This window comes from Sesamum indicum, linkage group LG2 (genome assembly GCF_026168435.1).
Source record: "Sesamum indicum cultivar Baizhima isolate 11 linkage group LG2, ASM2616843v1, whole genome shotgun sequence".
Classification (NCBI taxonomy): Eukaryota; Viridiplantae; Streptophyta; class Magnoliopsida; order Lamiales; family Pedaliaceae; genus Sesamum; species Sesamum indicum.
Genome location: NC_142658.1, coordinates 8,685,975 through 8,713,337, shown reverse-complemented (window position 1 = coordinate 8,713,337; position 27,363 = coordinate 8,685,975). Strand labels below are relative to the sequence as shown.

Genomic DNA, 27,363 nt, shown 5'->3' with positions numbered 1-27,363 from the left:
ACTTGACCCAAACGTTGGTCTAGACCCAAGCATTTGTGTTGTAAATTTGCTAAGCGTAATAATAACTACAAGTTAGTATAAAAGGGAAACAAACAAGTTTTAATAAAACCGTGCAAAACAGCTAATTTTTGAACATTCTCAGCATTGGATGAAACTTGACCCAAACGTTGGTCTAGACCCAAGGGTTTGTGTGTTAAATTTTCTAAGCGTAATAATAACTACAAGTTATTATAAAAGGAAAACAAACTTGTTTTAATAAAACCGTGCAAAACAGCTAACTTTTGGACGTTCTCAGAATTCAACGAAACTTGACCCAATTGCAGGACTAGACCCATCCATTTGTGTTGTAAATTTGCTAAGCGTAATAATAACTAGAAGTTATTATAAAAGCGAAACAAACTTGCTTCAATAAAACCGTGCAAAATAGCTAAATTTTGAACGTTCTCAGAATTCGACGACACTTGACCCAAACGTTGGTCTAGACCCAAGCATTTGTGTTGTAAATTTGCTAAGCGTAATAATAACTACAAGTTAGTATAAAAGGGAAACAAACTCGTTTTAATAAACCTGTGCAAAACAGCTAAATATTGAGCATTCTCAGAATTCGACGAAACTTGACCCAAACGTAGGTCTAGACCCAAGATTTTGTGTGTTAAATTTTTAAAGCGTAATAATAACTACAAGTTACTATAAAAGGGAAACAAACTTGTTTTAATATAACCGTGAAAACAGCTAAATTTTGAACATTCTCAAAATTCGACGAAACTTGAACCAAAGGTTGGTCTAGACCCAAGCATTTGTGTTGTAAAATTGCTAAGCGTAATAATAACTACAAGTTAGTATAAAAGGGAAACAAACTTGTTTTAATAAAACCGTGCAAAACAGCTAAATTTTGAGCATTCTCAGAATTCGACGAAACTTGACCCAAACGTAGGTCTAGACCCAAGATTTTGTGTGTTAAATTTTCTAAGCGTAATAATAACTACAAGTTACTATAAAAGGGAAACAAACTTGTTTTAATTTAACCGTGAAAACAGCTAAATTTTGAACGTTCTCAAAATTCGACGAAACTTCAACCAAAGGTTGGTCTAGACCCAAGCATTTGTGTTGTAAATTTGCTAAGCGTAATAATAACTACAAGTTAGTATAAAAGGTTAACAAACTTGTTTTAATAAAACCTGTGCAAAACAGCTAATTTTTGAGCATTCTCAGCATTGGACGAAACTTGACCCAAACGTTGGTCTAGACCCAAGAGTTTGTGTGTTAAATTTTCTAAGCGTAATAATAACTACAAGTTAGTATAAAAGGCAAACAAACTTGTTTCAATAAAACCGTGAAAACAACTAAATTTTGAACGTTCTCAGAATTCGACGAAACTTGACCCAAACGTTGGTCTAGACCCAAGCATTTGTGTTGTAAATTTGCTAAGCGTAATAATAACTACAAGTTAGTATAAAAGGGAAACAAACAAGTTTTAATAAAACCGTGCAAAACAGCTAATTTTTGAGCATTCTCAGCATTGGATGAAACTTGACCCAAACGTTGGTCTAGACCCAAGAGTTTGTATGTTAAATTTGAAGCGTAATAATAACTACAAGTTAGTATAAAAGGGAAACAAACTTTTTTTAATAAAACCGTGCAAAATAGTTAATTTTTGAGCATTCTCAGCATTGGACGAACTTGACCCAAACGTAGGTCTAGACTCAAGAGTTTGTGTGTTTAATTTTCTAAGCGTAATAATAACTACAAGTTACTATAAAAGGGACACAAACTTGTTTTAATAAAACCGTACAAAACAGCTAAGTTTTGGACGTTCTCAGAATTCAACGAAACTTGACCCAATCGCAGGACTAGACCCATCCATTTGTGTTGTAAATATGCTAAGCGTAATAATAACTAGAAGTTAGTATAAAAGCGAAACAAACTTGCTTTAATAAAACCGTGCAAAATAGCTAAATTTTGAACGTTCTCAGAATTCGACGAAACTTGACCCAAACGTTGGTCTAGACCCAAGCATTTGTGTTGTAAATTTGCTAAGCGTAATAATAACTACAAGTTAGTATAAAAGGGAAACAAACTTGTTTTAATGAAACTGTGCAAAACAGCTAAATATTGAGCATTCTCAGAATTCGACGAAACTTGACCCAAACGTAGGTCTAGACCAAGAGTTTGTGTGTTAAATTTTCTAAGCGTAATAATAACTACAAGTTACTATAAAAGGGAAACAAACTTGTTTTAATATAACCGTGAAAACAGCTAAATTTTGAACGTTCTCAGAATTCGACGAAACTTGACCCAAACGGTTGTCTAGACCCAAGCATTTGTGTTGTAAATTTGCTAAGCGTAATAATAACTACAAGTTAGTATAAAAGGGAAACAAACTTGTTTTAATAAAACCGTGCAAAACAGCTAAATTTTGAGCATTCTCAGAATTCGACGAAACTTGACCCAAACGTAGGTCTAGACCCAAGAGTTTGTGTGTTAAATTTTCTAAGCGTAATAATAACTACAAGTTAGTATAAAAGGCAAACGAACTTGTTTCAATAAAACCGTGAAAACAACTAAATTTTGAACGTTCTCAGAATTCGACGAAACTTGACTCAAACGTTGGTCTAGACCCAAGCATTTGTGTTGTAAATTTGCTAAGCGTAATAATAACTGCAAGTTAGTATAAAAGGGAAACAAACAAGTTTTAATAAAACCGTGCAAAACAGCTAATTTTTTAGCATTCTCAGCATTGGACGAAACTTGACCCAAACGTTGGTCTAGACCCAAGAGTTTGTATGTTAAATTTGAAGCGTAATAATAACTACAAGTTAGTATAAAAGGGAAACAAACTTTTTTTAATCAAACCGTGCAAAACAGTTAATTTTTGAGCATTCTCAGCATTGGACGAACTTGACTCAAACGTAGGTCTAGACCCAAGATTTTGTGTGTTAAATTTTCTAAGCGTAATAATAACTACAAGTTACTATAAAAGGGAAACAAACTTGTTTTAATATAACCGTGAAAAGAGCTAAATTTTGAACGTTCTCAAAATTCGACGAAACTTGAACCAAAGGTTGGTCTAGACCAAAGCATTTGTGTTGTAAATTTGCTAAGCGTAATAATAACTGCAAGTTAGTATAAAAGGTTAACAAACTTGTTTTAATAAAACCTGTGCAAAACAGCTAATTTTTGAGCATTCTCAGCATTGGACGAAACTTGACCCAAACGTTGGTCTAGACCCAAGAGTTTGTATGTTAAATTTGAAGCGTAATAATAACTACAAGTTAGTATAAAAGGGAAACAAACTTTTTTTAATAAAACCGTGCAAAATAGTTAATTTTTGAGCATTTTCAGCATTGGACGAACTTGACCCATACGTAGGTCTAGACTCAAGAGTTTGTGTGTTTAATTTTCTAAGCGTAATAATAACTACAAGTTACTATAAAAGGGACACAAACTTGTTTTAATAAAACCGTACAAAACAGCTAACTTTTGGACGTTCTCAGAATTCAACGAAACTTGACCCAATCGCTGGACTAGACCCATCCATTTGTGTTGTAAATATGCTAAGCGTAATAATAACTAGAAGTTAGTATAAAAGCGAAACAAACTTGCTTTAATAAAACCGTGCAAAATAGCTAAATTTTGAACGTTCTCAGAATTCGACGAAACTTGACCCAAACGTTGGTCTAGACCCAAGCATTTGTGTTGTAAATTTGCTAAGCATAATAATAACTACAAGTTAGTATAAAAGGGAAACAAACTTGTTTTAATGAAACTGTGCAAAACAGCTAAATATTGAGCATTCTCAGAATTCGACGAAACTTGACCCAAACGTAGGTCTAGACCCAAGAGTTTGTGTGTTAAATTTTCTAAGCGTAATAATAACTACAAGTTACTATAAAAGGGAAACAAACTTGTTTTAATATAACCGTGAAAACAGCTAAATTTTGAACGTTCTCAGAATTCGACGAAACTTGACCCAAACGGTTGTCTAGACCCAAGCATTTGTGTTGTAAATTTGCTAAGCGTAATAATAACTACAAGTTAGTATAAAAGGGAAACAAACTTGTTTTAATAAAACCGTGCAAAACAGCTAAATTTTGAGCATTCTCAGAATTCGACGAAACTTGACCCAAACGTAGGTCTAGACCCAAGAGTTTGTGTGTTAAATTTTCTAAGCGTAATAATAACTACAAGTTAGTATAAAAGGCAAACAAACTTGTTTCAATAAAACCGTGAAAACAACTAAATTTTGAACGTTCTCAGAATTCGACGAAACTTGACTCAAACGTTGGTCTAGACCCAAGCATTTGTGTTGTAAATTTGCTAAGCGTAATAATAACTGCAAGTTAGTATAAAAGGGAAACAAACAAGTTTTAATAAAACCGTGCAAAACAGCTAATTTTTTAGCATTCTCAGCATTGGACGAAACTTGACCCAAACGATGGTCTAGACCCAAGAGTTTGTATGTTAAATTTGAAGCGTAATAATAACTACAAGTTAGTATAAAAGGGAAACAAACTTTTTTTAATCAAACCGTGCAAAACAGTTAATTTTTGAGCATTCTCAGCATTGGACGAACTTGACTCAAACGTAGGTCTAGACCCAAGATTTTGTGTGTTAAATTTTCTAAGCGTAATAATAACTACAAGTTACTATAAAAGGGAAACAAACTTGTTTTAATATAACCGTGAAAAGAGCTAAATTTTGAACGTTCTCAAAATTCGACGAAACTTGAACCAAAGGTTGGTCTAGACCAAAGCATTTGTGTTGTAAATTTGCTAAGCGTAATAATAACTGCAAGTTAGTATAAAAGGTTAACAAACTTGTTTTAATAAAACCTGTGCAAAACAGCTAATTTTTGAGCATTCTCAGCATTGGACGAAACTTGACCCAAACGTTGGTCTAGACCCAAGAGTTTGTATGTTAAATTTGAAGCGTAATAATAACTACAAGTTAGTATAAAAGGGAAACAAACTTTTTTTAATAAAACCGTGCAAAATAGTTCATTTTTGAGCATTTTCAGCATTGGACGAACTTGACCCAAACGTAGGTCTAGAGTCAAGAGTTTGTGTGTTTAATTTTCTAAGCGTAATAATAACTACAAGTTACTATAAAAGGGACACAAACTTGTTTTAATAAAACCGTACAAAACAGCTAACTTTTGGACGTTCTCAGAATTCAACGAAACTTGACCCAATCGCTGGACTAGACCCATCCATTTGTGTTGTAAATATGCTAAGCGTAATAATAACTAGAAGTTAGTATAAAAGCGAAACAAACTTGCTTTAATAAAACCGTGCAAAATAGCTAAATTTTGAACGTTCTCAGAATTCGACGAAACTTGACCCAAACGTTGGTCTAGACCCAAGCATTTGTGTTGTAAATTTGCTAAGCATAATAATAACTACAAGTTAGTATAAAAGGGAAACAAACAAGTTTTAATAAAACCGTGCAAAACAGCTAATTTTTTAGCATTCTCAGCATTGGATGAAACTTGACCCAAACGTTGGTCTAGACCCAAGGGTTTGTGTGTTAAATTTTCTAAGCGTAATAATAACTACAAGTTACTATAAAAGGAAAACAAACTTGTTTTAATAAAACCGTGCAAAACAGCTAAGTTTTGGACGTTCTCAGAATTCAACGAAACTTGACCCAATCGCAGGACTAGACCCATCTATTTGTGTTGTAAATTTGCTAAGCGTAATAATAACTAGAAGTTATTATAAAAGCGAAACAAACTTGCTTCAATAAAACCGTGCAAAATAGCTAAATTTTGAACGTTCTCAGAATTCGACGACACTTGACCCAAACGTTGGTCTAGACCCAAGCATTTGTGTTGTAAATTTGCTAAGCGTAATAATAACTACAAGTTAGTATAAAAGGGAAACAAACTTGTTTTAATAAAACTGTGCAAAACAGCTAAATATTGAGCATTCTCAGAATTCGACGAAACTTGACCCAAACGTAGGTCTAGACCCAAGATTTTGTGTGTTAAATTTTCTAAGCGTAATAATAACTACAAGTTACTATAAAAGGGAAACAAACTTGTTTTAATATAACCGTGAAAACAGCTAAATTTTGAACGTTCTCAAAATTCGACGAAACTTGAACCAAAGGTTGGTCTAGACCCAAGCATTTGTGTTGTAAATTTGCTAAGCGTAATAATAACTACAAGTTAGTATAAAAGGGAAACAAACTTGTTTTAATAAAACCGTGCAAAACAGCTAAATTTTGAGCATTCTCAAAATTCGACGAAACTTGACCCAAACGTAGGTCTAGACCCAAGAGTTTGTGTGTTAAATTTTCTAAGCGTAATAATAACTACAAGTTAGTATAAAAGGCAAACAAACTTGTTTCAATAAAACCGTGAAAACAACTAAATTTTGAACGTTCTCAGAATTCGACGAAACTTGACCCAAACGTTGGTCTAGACCCAAGCATTTGTGTTGTAAATTTGCTAAGCGTAATAATAACTACAAGTTAGTATAAAAGGGAAACAAACAAGTTTTAATAAAACCGTGCAAAACAGCTAATTTTTGAACATTCTCAGCATTGGATGAAACTTGACCCAAACGTTGGTCTAGACCCAAGGGTTTGTGTGTTAAATTTTCTAAGCGTAATAATAACTACAAGTTATTATAAAAGGAAAACAAACTTGTTTTAATAAAACCGTGCAAAACAGCTAACTTTTGGACGTTCTCAGAATTCAACGAAACTTGACCCAATTGCAGGACTAGACCCATCCATTTGTGTTGTAAATTTGCTAAGCGTAATAATAACTAGAAGTTATTATAAAAGCGAAACAAACTTGCTTCAATAAAACCGTGCAAAATAGCTAAATTTTGAACGTTCTCAGAATTCGACGACACTTGACCCAAACGTTGGTCTAGACCCAAGCATTTGTATTGTAAATTTGCTAAGCGTAATAATAACTACAAGTTAGTATAAAAGGGAAACAAACTTGTTTTAATAAACCTGTGCAAAACAGCTAAATATTGAGCATTCTCAGAATTCGACGAAACTTGACCCAAACGTAGGTCTAGACCCAAGATTTTGTGTGTTAAATTTTTAAAGCGTAATAATAACTACAAGTTACTATAAAAGGGAAACAAACTTGTTTTAATATAACCGTGAAAACAGCTAAATTTTGAACGTTCTCAAAATTCGACGAAACTTGAACCAAAGGTTGGTCTAGACCCAAGCATTTGTGTTGTAAAATTGCTAAGCGTAATAATAACTACAAGTTAGTATAAAAGGGAAACAAACTTGTTTTAATAAAACCGTGCAAAACAGCTAAATTTTGAGCATTCTCAGAATTCGACGAAACTTGACCCAAACGTAGGTCTAGACCCAAGATTTTGTGTGTTAAATTTTCTAAGCGTAATAATAACTACAAGTTACTATAAAAGGGAAACAAACTTGTTTTAATATAACCGTGAAAACAGCTAAATTTTGAACGTTCTCAGAATTCGACGAAACTTGACCCAAACGGTTGTCTAGACCCAAGCATTTGTGTTGTAAATTTGCTAAGCGTAATAATAACTACAAGTTAGTATAAAAGGGAAACAAACAAGTTTTAATAAAACCGTGCAAAACAGCTAATTTTTGAACATTCTCAGCATTGGATGAAACTTGACCCAAACGTTGGTCTAGACCCAAGGGTTTGTGTGTTAAATTTTCTAATCGTAATAATAACTACAAGTTATTATAAAAGGAAAACAAACTTGTTTTAATAAAACCGTGCAAAACAGCTAACTTTTGGACGTTCTCAGAATTCAACGAAACTTGACCCAATCGCAGGACTAGACCCATCAATTTGTGTTGTAAATTTGCTAAGCGTAATAATAACTAGAAGTTATTATAAAAGCGAAACAAACTTGCTTCAATAAAACCGTGCAAAATAGCTAAATTTTTAACGTTCTCAGAATTCGACGACACTTGACCCAAACGTTGGTCTAGACCCAAGCATTTGTGTTGTAAATTTGCTAAGCGTAATAATAACTACAAGTTAGTATAAAAGGGAAACAAACTTGTTTTAATAAACCTGTGCAAAACAGCTAAATATTGAGCATTCTCAGAATTCGACGAAACTTGACCCAAACGTAGGTCTAGACCCAAGATTTTGTGTGTTAAATTTTCTAAGCGTAATAATAACTACAAGTTACTATAAAAGGGAAACAAACTTGTTTTAATTTAACCGTGAAAACAGCTAAATTTTGAACGTTCTCAAAATTCGACGAAACTTCAACCAAAGGTTGGTCTAGACCCAAGCATTTGTGTTGTAAATTTGCTAAGCGTAATAATAACTACAAGTTAGTATAAAAGGTTAACAAACTTGTTTTAATAAAACCTGTGCAAAACAGCTAATTTTTGAGCATTCTCAGCATTGGACGAAACTTGACCCAAACGTTGGTCTAGACCCAAGAGTTTGTGTGTTAAATTTGCTAAGCGTAATAATAACTGCAAGTTAGTATAAAAGGGAAACAAACAAGTTTTAATAAAACCGTGCAAAACAGCTAATTTTTGAGCATTCTCAGCATTGGATGAAACTTGACCCAAACGTTGGTCTAGACCCAAGAGTTTGTATGTTAAATTTGAAGCGTAATAATAACTACAAGTTAGTATAAAAGGGAAACAAACTTTTTTTAATAAAACCGTGCAAAATAGTTAGTTTTTGAGCATTCTCAGCATTGGACGAACTTGACCCAAACGTAGGTCTAGACTCAAGAGTTTGTGTGTTTAATTTTCTAAGCGTAATAATAACTACAAGTTACTATAAAAGGGACACAAACTTGTTTTAATAAAACCGTACAAAACAGCTAACTTTTGGACGTTCTCAGAATTCAACGAAACTTGACCCAATCGCAGGACTAGACCCATCCATTTGTGTTGTAAATATGCTAAGCGTAATAATAACTAGAAGTTAGTATAAAAGCGAAACAAACTTGCTTTAATAAAACCGTGCAAAATAGCTAAATTTTGAACGTTCTCAGAATTCGACGAAACTTGACCCAAACGTTGGTCTAGACCCAAGCATTTGTGTTGTAAATTTGCTAAGCGTAATAATAACTACAAGTTAGTATAAAAGGGAAACAAACTTTTTTTAATAAAACCGTGCAAAATAGTTAATTTTTGAGCATTCTCAGCATTGGACGAACTTGACCCAAACGTAGGTCTAGACTCAAGAGTTTGTGTGTTTAATTTTCTAAGCGTAATAATAACTACAAGTTACTATAAAAGGGAAACAAACTTGTTTTAATATAACCGTGAAAACAGCTAAATTTTGAACGTTCTCAGAATTCGACGAAACTTGACCCAAACGGTTGTCTAGACCCAAGCATTTGTGTTGTAAATTTGCTAAGCGTAATAATAACTACAAGTTAGTATAAAAGGGAAACAAACTTGTTTTAATAAAACCGTGCAAAACAGCTAATTTTTGAGCATTCTCAGCATTGGACGAAACTTGACCCAAACGTTGGTCTAGACCCAAGAGTTTGTATGTTAAATTTGAAGCGTAATAATAACTACAAGTTAGTATAAAAGGGAAACAAACTTTTTTTAATCAAACCGTGCAAAACAGTTAATTTTTTAGCATTCTCAGCATTGGACGAACTTGACTCAAACGTAGGTCTAGACCCAAGATTTTGTGTGTTAAATTTTCTAAGCGTAATAATAACTACAAGTTACTATAAAAGGGAAACAAACTTGTTTTAATATAACCGTGAAAAGAGCTAAATTTTGAACGTTCTCAAAATTCGACGAAACTTGAACCAAAGGTTGGTCTAGACCAAAGCATTTGTGTTGTAAATTTGCTAAGCGTAATAATAACTGCAAGTTAGTATAAAAGGTTAACAAACTTGTTTTAATAAAACCTATGCAAAACAGCTAATTTTTGAGCATTCTCAGCATTGGACGAAACATGACCCAAACGTTGGTCTAGACCCAAGAGTTTGTATGTTAAATTTGAAGCGTAATAATAACTACAAGTTAGTATAAAAGGGAAACAAACTTTTTTTAATAAAACCGTGCAAAATAGTTAATTTTTGAGCATTTTCAGCATTGGACGAACTTGACCCAAACGTAGGTCTAGACTCAAGAGTTTGTGTGTTTAATTTTCTAAGCGTAATAATAACTACAAGTTACTATAAAAGGGACACAAACTTGTTTTAATAAAACCGTACAAAACAGCTAACTTTTGGACGTTCTCAGAATTCAACGAAACTTGACCCAATCGCTGGACTAGACCCATCCATTTGTGTTGTAAATATGCTAAGCGTAATAATAACTAGAAGTTAGTATAAAAGCGAAACAAACTTGCTTTAATAAAACCGTGCAAAATAGCTAAATTTTGAACGTTCTCAGAATTCGACGAAACTTGACCCAAACGTTGGTCTAGACCCAAGCATTTGTGTTGTAAATTTGCTAAGCATAATAATAACTACAAGTTAGTATAAAAGGGAAACAAACTTGTTTTAATGAAACTGTGCAAAACAGCTAAATATTGAGCATTCTCAGAATTCGACGAAACTTGACCCAAACGTAGGTCTAGACCCAAGAGTTTGTGTGTTAAATTTTCTAAGCGTAATAATAACTACAAGTTACTATAAAAGGGAAACAAACTTGTTTTAATATAACCGTGAAAACAGCTAAATTTTGAACGTTCTCAGAATTCGACGAAACTTGACCCAAACGGTTGTCTAGACCCAAGCATTTGTGTTGTAAATTTGCTAAGCGTAATAATAACTACAAGTTAGTATAAAAGGGAAACAAACTTGTTTTAATAAAACCGTGCAAAACAGCTAAATTTTGAGCATTCTCAGAATTCGACGAAACTTGACCCAAACGTAGGTCTAGACCCAAGAGTTTGTGTGTTAAATTTTCTAAGCGTAATAATAACTACAAGTTAGTATAAAAGGCAAACAAACTTGTTTCAATAAAACCGTGAAAACAACTAAATTTTGAACGTTCTCAGAATTCGACGAAACTTGACTCAAACGTTGGTCTAGACCCAAGCATTTGTGTTGTAAATTTGCTAAGCGTAATAATAACTGCAAGTTAGTATAAAAGGGAAACAAACAAGTTTTAATAAAACCGTGCAAAACAGCTAATTTTTTAGCATTCTCAGCATTGGACGAAACTTGACCCAAACGTTGGTCTAGACCCAAGAGTTTGTATGTTAAATTTGAAGCGTAATAATAACTACAAGTTAGTATAAAAGGGAAACAAACTTTTTTTAATCAAACCGTGCAAAACAGTTAATTTTTGAGCATTCTCAGCATTGGACGAACTTGACTCAAACGTAGGTCTAGACCCAAGATTTTGTGTGTTAAATTTTCTAAGCGTAATAATAACTACAAGTTACTATAAAAGGGAAACAAACTTGTTTTAATATAACCGTGAAAAGAGCTAAATTTTGAACGTTCTCAAAATTCGACGAAACTTGAACCAAAGGTTTTTTTCCCTCGAGCGGGATTTGAACCCACGTCCGACTACCTGTTGAACTATACAAGAGGCCGCTCTACCGCTGAGCTACCGAGGTGGGGCTTAAGACGGGAAATCGAAATCGGCACACACGTTTTTTCATTCATTAGCTGTAACCAGCTGAGCTACCTGGACCTCTTTCCTAAAATATGCTTTTTGCTTACGCTTCTTCGTCAAGCTTTCGAGCAGAATATCCATACCTTTCTTTTAGTAGTGAATGAGATCCCCTCTATACTCTATAGGCTATTAGTACCAAGCGCCTGATTTGGAAGCTTGCTGTGTAATTTCATAAAGAAAGAAAAGTGTGTGAACCTCAGCGAATCCAGATTTAAAACTAGCCTCCTGGACTGAACCGACCTTTTTAATAGATTCTAACTAAAGTAGGAATGGTAAAGAAAGAGATGCACTTTCTGGACACAGGATCCAGAGTTCGGAACTTAAAACTCTTTCTATCGGCCGATCTAAGCACCCGAAAACCTTACCGGATTCCATGGTTCATGCCACTAGCCGAGGAATCGGTTATAGCCCAAGATAGATATCCGGATAGCCATTGTAGCAAAGAGTTTGCAGCATGAATTGATCGAGGTTGATTTCTCGTTCATTTGTATCCGTCCGAAGAATCTTCCCCAGCCAATGGAGCTTATTTCGATCTGGTTCGATTCATGATATCATCTGCAAACCTTATCCCGTGGGCCTTAGCGGACGTTTTTCATTCTTCACCCGGTCCGGACCGACAGCTCCAGCCTAGCACTAAGTTCAATCTCCAGCGACAACTGCATGAACGACGAATTGCCCGCCAACTATGGACGGTATAGAAGATTCACTTCGCGCATTCAAGTCTACGAGCCAGCAAGAAAGATGATAAAAAGATCAACGCCTACTTGCTCATGTATCATGTCATTCTTACTGACTGTACCATCACAACAAGGGATTTTTCTCGGAAAGGTCAAAACCTTCAATCCTGAATTGCTAGTTTTAAATCTCGTCCGACGGTTTAGAACGCATTATCTCACCAACCAGTAACAACTAGAAAGACGAGATAGATTCCATTAGATCTTTCACAGGGGAAGGAGCAACCCCAATAAATGCATTCCCAGCGATAGGGTATGTAGAAGTGTAAACTTTCATCGAAGAGTTTCATGATACTTCGAATTTCAAAAGTAGGAGTAATTCAAAGGATAAATAAGCTATGGCTTTTGCGCTAAGTTACTTACGTTACGATCTTTCCTCTCTTACGATATTTCTAGTTAGAGGTCAAACAGTCCAAGACGCGCATCCACCGGATAAGCATATAGTTCGTTGTGATCCTCAAGTTCAAGTCGTTTTTCCCTGGTCTAGACCAAAGCATTTGTGTTGTAAATTTGCTAAGCGTAATAATAACTGCAAGTTAGTATAAAAGGTTAACAAACTTGTTTTAATAAAACCTGTGCAAAACAGCTAATTTTTGAGCATTCTCAGCATTGGACGAAACTTGACCCAAACGTTGGTCTAGACCCAAGAGTTTGTATGTTAAATTTGAAGCGTAATAATAACTACAAGTTAGTATAAAAGGGAAACAAACTTTTTTTAATAAAACCGTGCAAAATAGTTAATTTTTGAGCATTTTCAGCATTGGACGAACTTGACCCAAACGTAGGTCTAGACTCAAGAGTTTGTGTGTTTAATTTTCTAAGCGTAATAATAACTACAAGTTACTATAAAAGGGACACAAACTTGTTTTAATAAAACCGTACAAAACAGCTAACTTTTGGACGTTCTCAGAATTCAACGAAACTTGACCCAATCGCTGGACTAGACCCATCCATTTGTGTTGTAAATATGCTAAGCGTAATAATAACTAGAAGTTAGTATAAAAGCGAAACAAACTTGCTTTAATAAAACCGTGCAAAATAGCTAAATTTTGAACGTTCTCAGAATTCGACGAAACTTGACCCAAACGTTGGTCTAGACCCAAGCATTTGTGTTGTAAATTTGCTAAGCATAATAATAACTACAAGTTAGTATAAAAGGGAAACAAACTTGTTTTAATGAAACTGTGCAAAACAACTAAATATTGAGCATTCTCAGAATTCGACGAAACTTGAACCAAACGTAGGTCTAGACCCAAGAGTTTGTGTGTTAAATTTTCTAAGCGTAATAATAACTACAAGTTACTATAAAAGGGAAACAAACTTGTTTTAATATAACCGTGAAAACAGCTAAATTTTGAACGTTCTCAGAATTCGACGAAACTTGACCCAAACGGTTGTCTAGACCCAAGCATTTGTGTTGTAAATTTGCTAAGCGTAATAATAACTACAAGTTAGTATAAAAGGGAAACAAACTTGTTTTAATAAAACCGTGCAAAACAGCTAAATTTTGAGCATTCTCAGAATTTGACGAAACTTGACCCAAACGTAGGTCTAGACCCAAGAGTTTGTGTGTTAAATTTTCTAAGCGTAATAATAACTACAAGTTAGTATAAAAGGCAAACAAACTTGTTTCAATAAAACCGTGAAAACAACTAAATTTTGAACGTTCTCAGAATTCGACGAAACTTGACTCAAACGTTGGTCTAGACCCAAGCATTTGTGTTGTAAATTTGCTAAACGTAATAATAACTGCAAGTTAGTATAAAAGGGAAACAAACAAGTTTTAATAAAACCGTGCAAAACAGCTAATTTTTTAGCATTCTCAGCATTGGACGAAACTTGACCCAAACGTTGGTCTAGACCCAAGAGTTTGTATGTTAAATTTGAAGCGTAATAATAACTACAAGTTAGTATAAAAGGGAAACAAACTTTTTTTAATAAAACCGTGCAAAACAGTTAATTTTTGAGCATTCTCAGCATTGGACGAACTTGACTCAAACGTAGGTCTAGACCCAAGATTTTGTGTGTTAAATTTTCTAAGCGTAATAATAACTACAAGTTACTATAAAAGGGAAACAAACTTGTTTTAATATAACCGTGAAAAGAGCTAAATTTTGAACGTTCTCAAAATTCGACGAAACTTGAACCAAAGGTTGGTCTAGACCAAAGCATTTGTGTTGTAAATTTGCTAAGCGTAATAATAACTGCAAGTTAGTATAAAAGGTTAACAAACTTGTTTTAATAAAACCTGTGCAAAACAGCTAATTTTTGAGCATTCTCAGCATTGGACGAAACTTGACCCAAACGTTGGTCTAGACCCAAGAGTTTGTATGTTAAATTTGAAGCGTAATAATAACTACAAGTTAGTATAAAAGGGAACAAACTTTTTTTAATAAAACCGTGCAAAACAGTTAATTTTTGAGCATTTTCAGCATTGGACGAACTTGACCCAAACGTAGGTCTAGACTCAAGAGTTTGTGTGTTTAATTTTCTAAGCGTAACAATAACTACAAGTTACTATAAAAGGCACACAAACTTGTTTTAATAAAACCGTACAAAACAGCTAACTTTTGGACGTTCTCAGAATTCAACGAAACTTGACCCAATCGCTGGACTAGACCCATCCATTTGTGTTGTAAATATGCTAAGCGTAATAATAACTAGAAGTTAGTATAAAAGCGAAACAAACTTGCTTTAATAAAACCGTGCAAAATAGCTGAACTTTGAACGTTCTCAGAATTCGACGAAACTTGACCCAAACGTTGGTCTAGACCCAAGCATTTGTGTTGTAAATTTGCTAAGCATAATAATAACTACAAGTTAGTATAAAAGGGAAACAAACTTGTTTTAATGAAACTGTGCAAAACAGCTAAATATTGAGCATTCTCAGAATTCGACGAAACTTGACCCAAACGTAGGTCTAGACCCAAGAGTTTGTGTGTTAAATTTTCTAAGTGTAATAATAACTACAAGTTACTATAAAAGGGAAACAAACTTGTTTTAATATAACCGTGAAAACAGCTAAATTTTGAACGTTCTCAGAATTCGACGAAACTTGACCCAAACGGTTGTCTAGACCCAAGCATTTGTGTTGTAAATTTGCTAAGCGTAATAATAACTACAAGTTAGTATAAAAGGGAAACAAACTTGTTTTAATAAAACCGTGCAAAACAGCTAAATTTTGAGCATTCTCAGAATTCGACGAAACTTGACCCAAACGTAGGTCTAGACCCAAGAGTTTGTGTGTTAAATTTTCTAAGCGTAATAATAACTACAAGTTAGTATAAAAGGCAAACAAACTTGTTTCAATAAAACCGTGAAAACAACTAAATTTTGAACGTTCTCAGAATTCGACGAAACTTGACCCAAACGTTGGTCTAGACCCAAGCATTTTTGTTGTAAATTTGCTAAGCGTAATAATAACTACAAGTTAGTATAAAAGGGAAACAAACAAGTTTTAATAAAACCGTGCAAAACAGCTAATTTTTGAGCATTCTCAGCATTGGATGAAACTTGACCCAAACGTTGGTCTAGACCCAAGGGTTTGTGTGTTAAATTTTCTAAGCGTAATAATAACTACAAGTTACTATAAAAGGAAAACAAACTTGTTTTAATAAAACCGTGCAAAACAGCTAACTTTTGGACGTTCTCAGAATTCAACGAAACTTGACCCAATCGCAGGACTAGACCCATCCATTTGTGTTGTAAATTTTCTAAGCGTAATAATAACTAGAAGTTATTATAAAAGCGAAACAAACTTGCTTTAATAAAACCGTGCAAAATAGCTAAATTTTGAACGTTCTCAGAATTCGACGACACTTGACCCAAACGTTGGTCTAGACCCAAGCATTTGTGTTGTAAATTTGCTAAGCGTAATAATAACTACAAGTTAGTATAAAAGGGAAACAAACTTGTTTTAATAAAACTTCGGGGACATCCGATAAAATTGGAACGATACAGAGAAGATTAGCATGGCCCCTGCGCAAGGATGACACGCATAAATCGAGAAATGGTCCAAATTTTTAAAATGATTTGTATACATCCAGCATATGATAATGAAATTCCTAAGTTTTTGGATGCAAATGCAAAAATTCTCTCACTAGAATTTTTCTCTCTCAAAAATGAACCGCCCAAAATCTCAATCTTCATCATCCTCACTTCCGGCCGGCGACGGGGAGACTGCCGGCGAGGCTCCGACGGAGTGCGACGGAGACGGAACAGTGCCCGGCCGGCGAAAGAAGAACACCAAAGGACGAAGGGAAAACCCAGCTGCGCGTGTAGAAGACGAGAAGTCGGGACCTTTACCGCCGGCTGAAACGGCCGTTTTTCCGCCGACTGAGGGTAGACTTTGTGTCCCTTTGGGCTTAGATGAGCGTTCGACGGTGAAAGGAGGGAGTTTGGGAGCTGAAACGGCGATTTCAGATCCGACCGTTGGAGGCGACGCGAGCTTGAAAGGCGGCCATGGCGGATCGTCGTCTTCTTCGTTCAATCTGAACGAATTTCTGAATCTTGCCAACCGCGTCATTGACCATGGAGATGAGGCAGCCATGGCTGCCCTGAACGAACTTAAAACCCGATGGCAAACGATTTTTAGAAACGAAGACGAGCCGCGGCAAACGAAGATGATGGAGCGCAGCCGCGACCGACCAGCGACCGGTGGCCTACGCAAGGCTGTGCGATGCCTTATCCCACCAGATCCAGAGCTCACAACGGTAAAAAATGGTGGCAAGGCACCGGCGACGCTTCAGCTACCTGCGACGGTGACTGTTCGTGCTCCTTCGATGGCGACTATCGGAAACGGACACTTCTCTCGTCGTCCGGCCATTCTTGGTGGTCGGAAAGCTGCTGGGAACGAGTCCGCAGCTGCTAGAATCCCTGGCGCGCTTTTCCGGCAGCTGGGTGAGTGGACGGAGCCTTCGCCGGCGACCCGTGACGTGTGCCGGAAAGACGACGTGGACGGCTATGTGGACACGACTGGAGGTGATGTGGCGGCGGAGGTTGGTGACATGGAAGCTGAGGTGGAAATAGAGAGGGTGGCTGACATCAGCCCTAGTAGGGCTGATGTCATCTATGATGCAAGTGCTGAGGCTTGCTTGGAACACAATGCTGACATCAGCCCTAGTAGGGCTGACATCATCGCTGCTGCTAGGGCTGACATCATCACTGATGTTAGGGCTGACATCATCGCTGCTGCTAGGGCTGACATCATCGCTGCAGCTAGGGCTGACATCATCGCTGCTTCTAGGGCTGACATCATCGCTGCTTCTAGGGCTGACATCATCGCTGCTGCTAGGGCTGACATCATCGCTGCTGCTAGGGCTGACATCATCGCTGACACAGGTGCATCTAGGGCTGATGTCAGCAATTACACTATCAAAGCTAGGGCTGACATCATCGATGATACAAGGAAAGCTAGGGCTGACATCAACACTGACACATGCAAAAATAGGGCTGATGTCAGCAATTCTGTGGAAAGAAATCAAGCTATGCATGATGCTCCTCTTCCAACGGGACTGTACGTTGGAAACATCCCGTTGCACGCATACCCGGATACAATTATCGACGACAAAATAGCGCATGCATTTAATCATTCGACCCGGAAAACCTTATCATTCATTGCCCCAACAATGCAGAACGGAGAGGTTGTCGTGCGACCTTCTTTAGATGCGGTACGTAATGGGTCTAAACGTTGGAAATCTACTGCAGTTGGCTATTTCTTGGGCAAACGGCCATATTATCATCACCTTAAGGAGTTTGCACATTCGGTCTGGCCAGCACTAAGGGAGGTGACAGCGACCACAAACGGATTCTTCTTTTTTCAGTTTAAAACAGTTTTTGATATGGAGGAGATAATTGAGGGAGGCCCGTGGTTGTTCCAAAGGCAGCCGATAGTTCTTCAAAAGTGGGAACCGGGGATGGCCATGAGAAAATTGAAGCATACACAAGTGCCCGTCTGGATTAAACTACGACACCTTCCGATGGAATTTTGGACGACAGAAGGATTGAGCACTGTAGCAAGTGGTGTGGGGAAGCCCCTTTACCCCGACGCGATTACAAGAACATGCACGAGACTGGACTTTGCTCGTGTATGTGTGATGATTGATGCCACACAAAAGTTGCATAAACATATTATTGTCATGGCACCTGATGAAGAAGGAGGGGAGACACCTTGCAAAGTTGACATTGAATATGAATGGCTCCCACCAAAGTGCACAGCGTGCATGTCATTGGGACATTCGAACAAGGATTGTGCACTAAACAAAACCCGCAAACCGACGAAGCCAACAGTAAATGTGTATGTGCCGAAAGTCAATGTAGCACAACCGCAACTTCCGACTAAGGGACGTGAGACGATGAAACCAGTGGTTGAAGAAATACCCAAAGCACATGCGGGAAATAGACATGTGGACCAGAACCACTCCAAGCAAGAAGAGAGAGGTAAGGCAATTGTTATTTATAATGCTTTTGACGCTTTGCATTTAATTGATGATGCAGGTGAGCATTCAGGGGGTCCTAACACAAGCAGCCCCAAGGTCGATGATCCATGTTGAACATCGCTGTGTGGAATGTCCGTGGGCTGAACAAACGAGACCATCAGCTCGCTTTGAAGGACTTGGTCTCTGAATACAGGTTACACTTCCTTGGCATTCTTGAAACTCGTGTTCGTTTGAATAATGTTATGCATATTCAATCGTTTTTACTTCCACATTGGAAATGGTTTGTCGATTATTCTTCTGTTGGTAATCGCATCTGGATAGTTTGGGACGAGAATATTGTTGATGTCCATATCTTAGACTCGGCAGATCAATTTATTCACTGTCGGGTTACTAATATGGCTGACAATGAATCTGTTATTATCACTGTTGTTTATGGGGCATCTGAGGTGATTGATCGTCGGAATTTATGGACGGCACTGGAGACGCTATCTCAGCAATGCTCTGACATCCCGTGGATGGTGGGAGGGGATTTTAATGCAGTACGTGACCTTAACGAAGTATGTGGCATCTCAGGAGATATAAGGATGGCCACCGAAGAATTTAATGCTGGTATTCTGGAGGCGGGGCTGATCCCACTTCCTATGCAAGGTGAATGGTTCACGTGGCATAATTGCAGTACGTCTATGAGGAGTTTATGGAAGCGGCTGGATCGGATTCTTATTAATGACCGCTGGCTGGCAAGGTTCCCGAGCGCATATTATCACAGCTTTACTCCACGGACATCTGACCACTCTCCACTGGTCTTACATGGGGATATACAACAACATAATGGAGGCATGTTTCGATTTGATAACTATCTGGCCCATTCACCCGAGTTTATCCACAATGTGCAGAATATTTGGCATCATGAGATTGTGGGTATTCCTATGTATGCTGTGACACGTAAACTGAAGGCACTTAAACCAGTCTTTAGACTACAAAGGAGAAATAAGGGAGATCTGACGATGAATGTCCAACTAGCCAAAGGTTTTCTTGATGAGGCACAACAGTTGGTGAGCTCTGATAGACAAAATGAGCTATATTTACTCCTGGAGCATTGTTGTCGAGTCGTTTATGCTAAAGCGGCAAAACTCGAACAAATTATGCTGCAGCAGAGAGCCAAAATGCAGTGGATGAAAGACGGAGACCAATGTTCCCGGGTTTTCTTTCGTAAAATTGCACAGAGACGAGTGAGGAGGAGAATCTTACAGATTAATGATGAGAATGGTTTCACACACACGGATCTAGGGGAAATCGCCCATGAGTTTGTCTCATACTATCAGAACCTATTAGGAGGCACCAGAAGACGGCTGTCAGTGGATATTCGTTATCTTAGACCGTGGGCAAGGCACTGTATCACTGATGAGGAAGCTAATCAATTACTCCTTCCAATCTCGGCGGATGATGTGAAGCAAGCAATGTTCGATATTGCTGATGACAAGGCACCGGGACCTGATGGCTACTCGTCAAGGTTTTTCAAGGCGGCTTGGCCTGTGGTTGGGGAAGAAGTTACGAGGGCGGTACTAGACTTCTTTTCTACCGGAAAACTTCTGAAGCAGGTCAACTCCACGATCTTGGCCCTGATCCCAAAGGTACATACGCCTATGTCGGTTAATGATTTTAGACCAATTTCATGCTGCAATGTTTTATACAAGATCATTGCGAAACTTCTTGTCCAAAAAATTAGTGTGCTACTGGACAAGATAGTTAGCCCATGTCAGACAGCTTTTATTCCGGGAAGAAGCATTGGGGACAACATTATGTTAGCCCAGGAATTATTCTCCAGATATAACCAGATGCGCCTACCCCCGAGATGCGCACTTAAAGTGGATATCAGGAAGGCCTATGATACGGTGGAGTGGGACTTCCTGTTAGCAGTTTTGCAGCTGTTCGGGTTTCCACCTACGTTTACAAGGTGGATAGAGGAGTGTGTTACCACGACATCATTCTCGATTGGGCTCAATGGAAAACCTCATGGGTTCTTTGCTGGAGCGAGAGGACTACGACAGGGAGACCCACTTTCTCCTTATCTGTTTGTTCTTGTTATGGAATTCTTGCAACGAATTGAACAGGACATGCAATTCACTTATCATTGGAAGTGTGAGAGTTCTAAGGTTTTTCAGATGGGATTTGCAGACGACCTCCTCTTACTGTGCAAAGCTGACTTAGACTCCATCAGAGTCTTCAAAGAGGGATTGGACTGGTTTGCGGAGTTGTCGGGCCTTCAGCTGAATGTCCAAAAAAGTCACTTAATCATTTCACGTTCGGCTCAAAATTTGAAGGACCAGATGCTGGATATTTTGGGCTTTCAGGAGGGCCACCTTCCAATGAGGTACCTGGGTCTTCCCTTAATCTCGTCTAGGCTGACCATCTCTGATTGCCAACCGCTTATCTCAAAAATTGATGCACGTATTAATGGATGGGAAGGGATTTCATTATCATATGCTGGGCGGGTACAAATCATCAAATCTGTGCTCTCAGCATTGAGCTTATATTGGGCTTCTGCATTCATATTACCTAAGAAAGTCATCAGTGAAATTGAGAAGAGGTTGAGGACTTTCCTATGGAAGGGTACGACGTCCAGTGGGTACGCTAAGGTAGCCTGGAAAGATGTGTGTCGACCGATGGATGAGGGGGGACTTGGGTTCAAGGATATCTCCACCTTGAATCGCGCATTAATGAGCAAGAAACTATGTGATGTTATCCAGTGTGACAGGACATCCATATGGGTTCAGTGGCTCTACCAAGACCGATTACGTGAGAGATCGATTTGGACTATTCGTGAACATGGAGGTTCTTGGGGATGGCGAAAAATACTCAGGCTACGTCCTTTCCTTCGCACTATCGTGGATTACCAGATTGGAAATGGAGACAGATTCTTTGTTTGGCAGGACCCGTGGCATCACTTGGGTCCACTTATCGAGCGATTCCCTCAAGGTCCCCGCCATCTTAGACTTGAAGAATCAGCAAAACTCAGCTTGGTGATTTCAGCAGGAGAATGGCAATGGCCTACCATCACTGACTTTGAATGTTTGGAAATCACACATAACCTACCGCTTATTTTCGGAGGAGAGGATCGGGTGGTGTGGAGATGTGACGAAGGGCAACCTACTACTCAGGCCCTCTACCGATTATTCACTCACCCCGAGCCGAAAGTTGGATGGTCTTCACTACTTTTGGGCTCCTTGAAGATTCCTCGCCATTCGTTCATCTTATGGCTAGCAATCCTTGGCAAACTTCCTACCACAGACAAATCATGGCTATCCCACCTGGGGGTGTGCATACTGTGCGATGAGGGAGCTACGGAATCTCATCCACATTTATTCTTCCAATGCAGATTTAGTCGTCAGTGCCTTTATGAGATTCGCAGAAGGATTCGCTTTCACTGGCCCAATAGAGATTGGGCAACAGATATTGAATGGGCGACACGGAAATGGAGAGGGGAGCACATTATTAATAGAGCTTACCGTACACTACTGGCGGCGTGCGTCTACCACATATGGAAGGAGAGGAACTTGAGGAGATTTGATCATACTGAGCGGACACCGGCCACATTGAGCATACTAATCATCAATGACGTCAGACAGAGGATACTTAGCGTTGACTTAGCATCGTCAGTCAGTACACGAGCATTGTATAGATTATGGCGTATCCCTTGGGTAGAGGGAGAAACCAGTTGATAATCCCATGTTGTACCATGTTGTACTGTACCATTACTCTTTATTAATGAAATTTACATTTACCGAAAAAAAACTGTGCAAAACAGCTAAATATTGAGCATTCTCAGAATTCGACGAAACTTGACCCGAACGTAGGTCTAGACCCAAGATTTTGTGTGTTAAATTTTCTAAGCGTAATAATAACTACAAGTTACTATAAAAGGGAAACAAACTTGTTTTAATTTAACCATGAAAACAGCTAAATTTTGAACGTTCTCAAAATTCGACGAAACTTCAACCAAAGGTTGGTCTAGACCCAAGCATTTGTGTTGTAAATTTGCTAAGCGTAATAATAACTACAAGTTAGTATAAAAGGGAAACAAACTTGTTTTAATAAAACCGTGCAAAACAGCTAAATTTTGAGCATTCTCAGAATTCGACGAAACTTGACCCAAACATAGGTCTAGACCCAAGATTTTGTGTGTTAAATTTTCTAAGCGTAATAATAACTACAAGTTACTATAAAAGGGAAACAAACTTGTTTTAATATAACCGTGAAAAGGCTAAATTTTGAACGTTCTCAAAATTCGACGAAACTTGAACCAAAGGTTGGTCTAGACCAAAGCATTTGTGTTGTAAATTTGCTAAGCGTAATAATAACTGCAAGTTAGTATAAAAGGTTAACAAACTTGTTTTAATAAAACCTGTGCAAAACAGCTAATTTTTGAGCATTCTCAGCATTGGACGAAACTTGACCCAAACGTTGGTCTAGACCCAAGAGTTTGTATGTTAAATTTGAAGCGTAATAATAACTACAAGTTAGTATAAAAGGGAAACAAACTTTTTTTAATAAAACCGTGCAAAACAGTTAATTTTTGAGCATTTTCAGCATTGGACGAACTTGACCCAAACGTAGGTCTAGTCTCAAGAGTTTGTGTGTTTAATTTTCTAAGCGTAATAATAACTACAAGTTACTATAAAAGGGACACAAACTTGTTTTAATAAAACCGTACAAAACAGCTAACTTTTGGACGTTCTCAGAATTCAACGAAACTTGACCCAATCGCTGGACTAGACCCATCCATTTGTGTTGTAAATATGCTAAGCGTAATAATAACTAGAAGTTAGTATAAAAGCGAAACAAACTTGCTTTAATAAAACCGTGCAAAATAGCTAAATTTTGAACGTTCTCAGAATTCGACGAAACTTGACCCAAACGTTGGTCTAGACCCAAGCATTTGTGTTGTAAATTTGCTAAGCATAATAATAACTACAAGTTAGTATAAAAGGGAAACAAACTTGTTTTAATGAAACTGTGCAAAACAGCTAAATATTGAGCATTCTCAGAATTCGACGAAACTTGACCCAAACGTAGGTTTAGACCCAAGAGTTTGTGTGTTAAATTTTCTAAGCGTAATAATAACTACAAGTTACTATAAAAGGGAAACAAACTTGTTTTAATATAACCGTGAAAACAGCTAAATTTTGAACGTTCTCAGAATTCGACGAAACTTGACCCAAACGGTTGTCTAGACCCAAGCATTTGTGTTGTAAATTTGCTAAGCGTAATAATAACTACAAGTTAGTATAAAAGGGAAACAAACTTGTTTTAATAAAACCGTGCAAAACAGCTAAATTTTGAGCATTCTCAGAATTCGACGAAACTTGACCCAAACGTAGGTCTAGACCCAAGAGTTTGTGTGTTAAATTTTCTAAGCGTAATAATAACTACAAGTTAGTATAAAAGGCAAACAAACTTGTTTCAATAAAACCGTGAAAACAACTAAATTTTGAACGTTCTCAGAATTCGACGAAACTTGACCCAAACGTTGGTCTAGACCCAAGCATTTTTGTTGTAAATTTGCTAAGCGTAATAATAACTACAAGTTAGTATAAAAGGGAAACAAACAAGTTTTAATAAAACCGTGCAAAACAGCTAATTTTTGAGCATTCTCAGCATTGGATGAAACTTGACCCAAACGTTGGTCTAGACCCAAGGGTTTGTGTGTTAAATTTTCTAAGCGTAATAATAACTACAAGTTACTATAAAAGGAAAACAAACTTGTTTTAATAAAACCGTGCAAAACAGCTAACTTTTGGACGTTCTCAGAATTCAACGAAACTTGACCCAATCGTAGGACTAGACCCATCCATTTGTGTTGTAAATTTTCTATGCGTAATAATAACTAGAAGTTATTATAAAAGCGAAACAAACTTGCTTTAATAAAACCGTGCAAAATAGCTAAATTTTGAACGTTCTCAGAATTCGACGACACTTGACCCAAACGTTGGTCTAGACCCAAGCATTTGTGTTGTAAATTTGCTAAGCGTAATAATAACTACAAGTTAGTATAAAAGGGAAACAAACTTGTTTTAATAAAACTGTGCAAAACAGCTAAATATTGAGCATTCTCAGAATTCGACGAAACTTGACCCGAACGTAGGTCTAGACCCAAGATTTTGTGTGTTAAATTTTCTAAGCGTAATAATAACTACAAGTTACTATAAAAGGGAAACAAACTTGTTTTAATTTAACCATGAAAACAGCTAAATTTTGAACGTTCTCAAAATTCGACGAAACTTCAACCAAAGGTTGGTCTAGACCCAAGCATTTGTGTTGTAAATTTGCTAAGCGTAATAATAACTACAAGTTAGTATAAAAGGGAAACAAACTTGTTTTAATAAAACCGTGCAAAACAGCTAAATTTTGAGCATTCTCAGAATTCGACGAAACTTGATCCAAACATAGGTCTAGACCCAAGATTTTGTGTGTTAAATTTTCTAAGCGTAATAATAACTACAAGTTACTATAAAAGGGAAACAAACTTGTTTTAATATAACCGTCAAAAGAGCTAAATTTTGAACGTTCTCAAAATTCGACGAAACTTGAACCAAAGGTTGGTCTAGACCAAAGCATTTGTGTTGTAAATTTGCTAAGCGTAATAATAACTGCAAGTTAGTATAAAAGGTTAACAAACTTGTTTTAATAAAACCTGTGCAAAACAGCTAATTTTTGAGCATTCTCAGCATTGGACGAAACTTGACCCAAACGTTGGTCTAGACCCAAGAGTTTGTATGTTAAATTTGAAGCGTAATAATAACTACAAGTTAGTATAAAAGGGAAACAAACTTTTTTTAATAAAACCGTGCAAAACAGTTAATTTTTGAGCATTCTCAGCATTGGACGAACTTGACCCAAACGTAGGTCTAGACTCAAGAGTTTGTGTGATTAATTTTCTAAGCGTAATAATAACTACAAGTTACTATAAAAGGGACACAAACTTGTTTTAATAAAACCGTACAAAACAGCTAACTTTTGGACGTTCTCAGAATTCAACGAAACTTGACCCAATCGCAGGACTAGACCCATCCATTTGTGTTGTAAATATGCTAAGCGTAATAATAACTAGAAGTTAGTATAAAAGCGAAACAAACTTGCTTTAATAAAACCGTGCAAAATAGCTAAATTTTGAACGTTCTCAGAATTCGACGAAACTTGACCCAAACGTTGGTCTAGACCCAAGCATTTGTGTTGTAATTTGCTAAGCGTAATAATAACTACAAGTTAGTATAAAAGGGAAACAAACTTGTTTTAATGAAACTGTGCAAAACAGCTAAATATTGAGCATTCTCAGAATTCGACGAAACTTGACCCAAACGTAGGTTTAGACCCAAGAGTTTGTGTGTTAAATTTTCTAAGCGTAATAATAACTACAAGTTACTATAAAAGGGAAACAAACTTGTTTTAATATAACCGTGAAAACAGCTAAATTTTGAACGTTCTCAGAATTCGACGAAACTTGACCCAAACGGTTGTCTAGACCCAAGCATTTGTGTTGTAAATTTGCTAAGCGTAATAATAACTACAAGTTAGTATAAAAGGGAAACAAACTTGTTTTAATAAAACCGTGCAAAACAGCTAAATTTTGAGCATTCTCAGAATTCGACGAAACTTGACCCAAACGTAGGTCTAGACCCAAGAGTTTGTGTGTTAAATTTTCTAAGCGTAATAATAACTACAAGTTAGTATAAAAGGCAAACAAACTTGTTTCAATAAAACCGTGAAAACAACTAAATTTTGAACGTTCTCAGAATTCGACGAAACTTGACCCAAACGTTGGTCTAGACCCAAGCATTTTTGTTGTAAATTTGCTAAGCGTAATAATAACTACAAGTTAGTATAAAAGGGAAACAAACAAGTTTTAATAAAACCGTGCAAAACAGCTAATTTTTGAGCATTCTCAGCATTGGATGAAACTTGACCCAAACGTTGGTCTAGACCCAAGGGTTTGTGTGTTAAATTTTCTAAGCGTAATAATAACTACAAGTTACTATAAAAGGAAAACAAACTTGTTTTAATAAAACCGTGCAAAACAGCTAATTTTGGACGTTCTCAGAATTCAACGAAACTTGACCCAATCGTAGGACTAGACCCATCCATTTGTGTTGTAAATTTTCTATGCGTAATAATAACTAGAAGTTATTATAAAAGCGAAACAAACTTGCTTTAATAAAACCGTGCAAAATAGCTAAATTTTGAACGTTCTCAGAATTCGACGACACTTGACCCAAACGTTGGTCTAGACCCAAGCATTTGTGTTGTAAATTTGCTAAGCGTAATAATAACTACAAGTTAGTATAAAAGGGAAACAAACTTGTTTTAATAAAACTGTGCAAAACAGCTAAATATTGAGCATTCTCAGAATTCGACGAAACTTGACCCGAACGTAGGTCTAGACCCAAGATTTTGTGTGTTAAATTTTCTAAGCGTAATAATAACTACAAGTTACTATAAAAGGGAAACAAACTTGTTTTAATTTAACCATGAAAACAGCTAAATTTTGAACGTTCTCAAAATTCGACGAAACTTCAACCAAAGGTTGGTCTAGACCCAAGCATTTG

The 27,363-nt window shown here is 36.9% G+C and overlaps 1 pseudogene; it reads left to right on the top strand.

The window, feature by feature from the left end:
* The first annotated feature begins 16,239 nt into the window (after window positions 1-16,239).
* Window positions 16,240-16,350, top strand: LOC148789154 (U6 spliceosomal RNA; annotated as a pseudogene).
* Window positions 16,351-27,363: the final 11,013 nt, after the last annotated feature.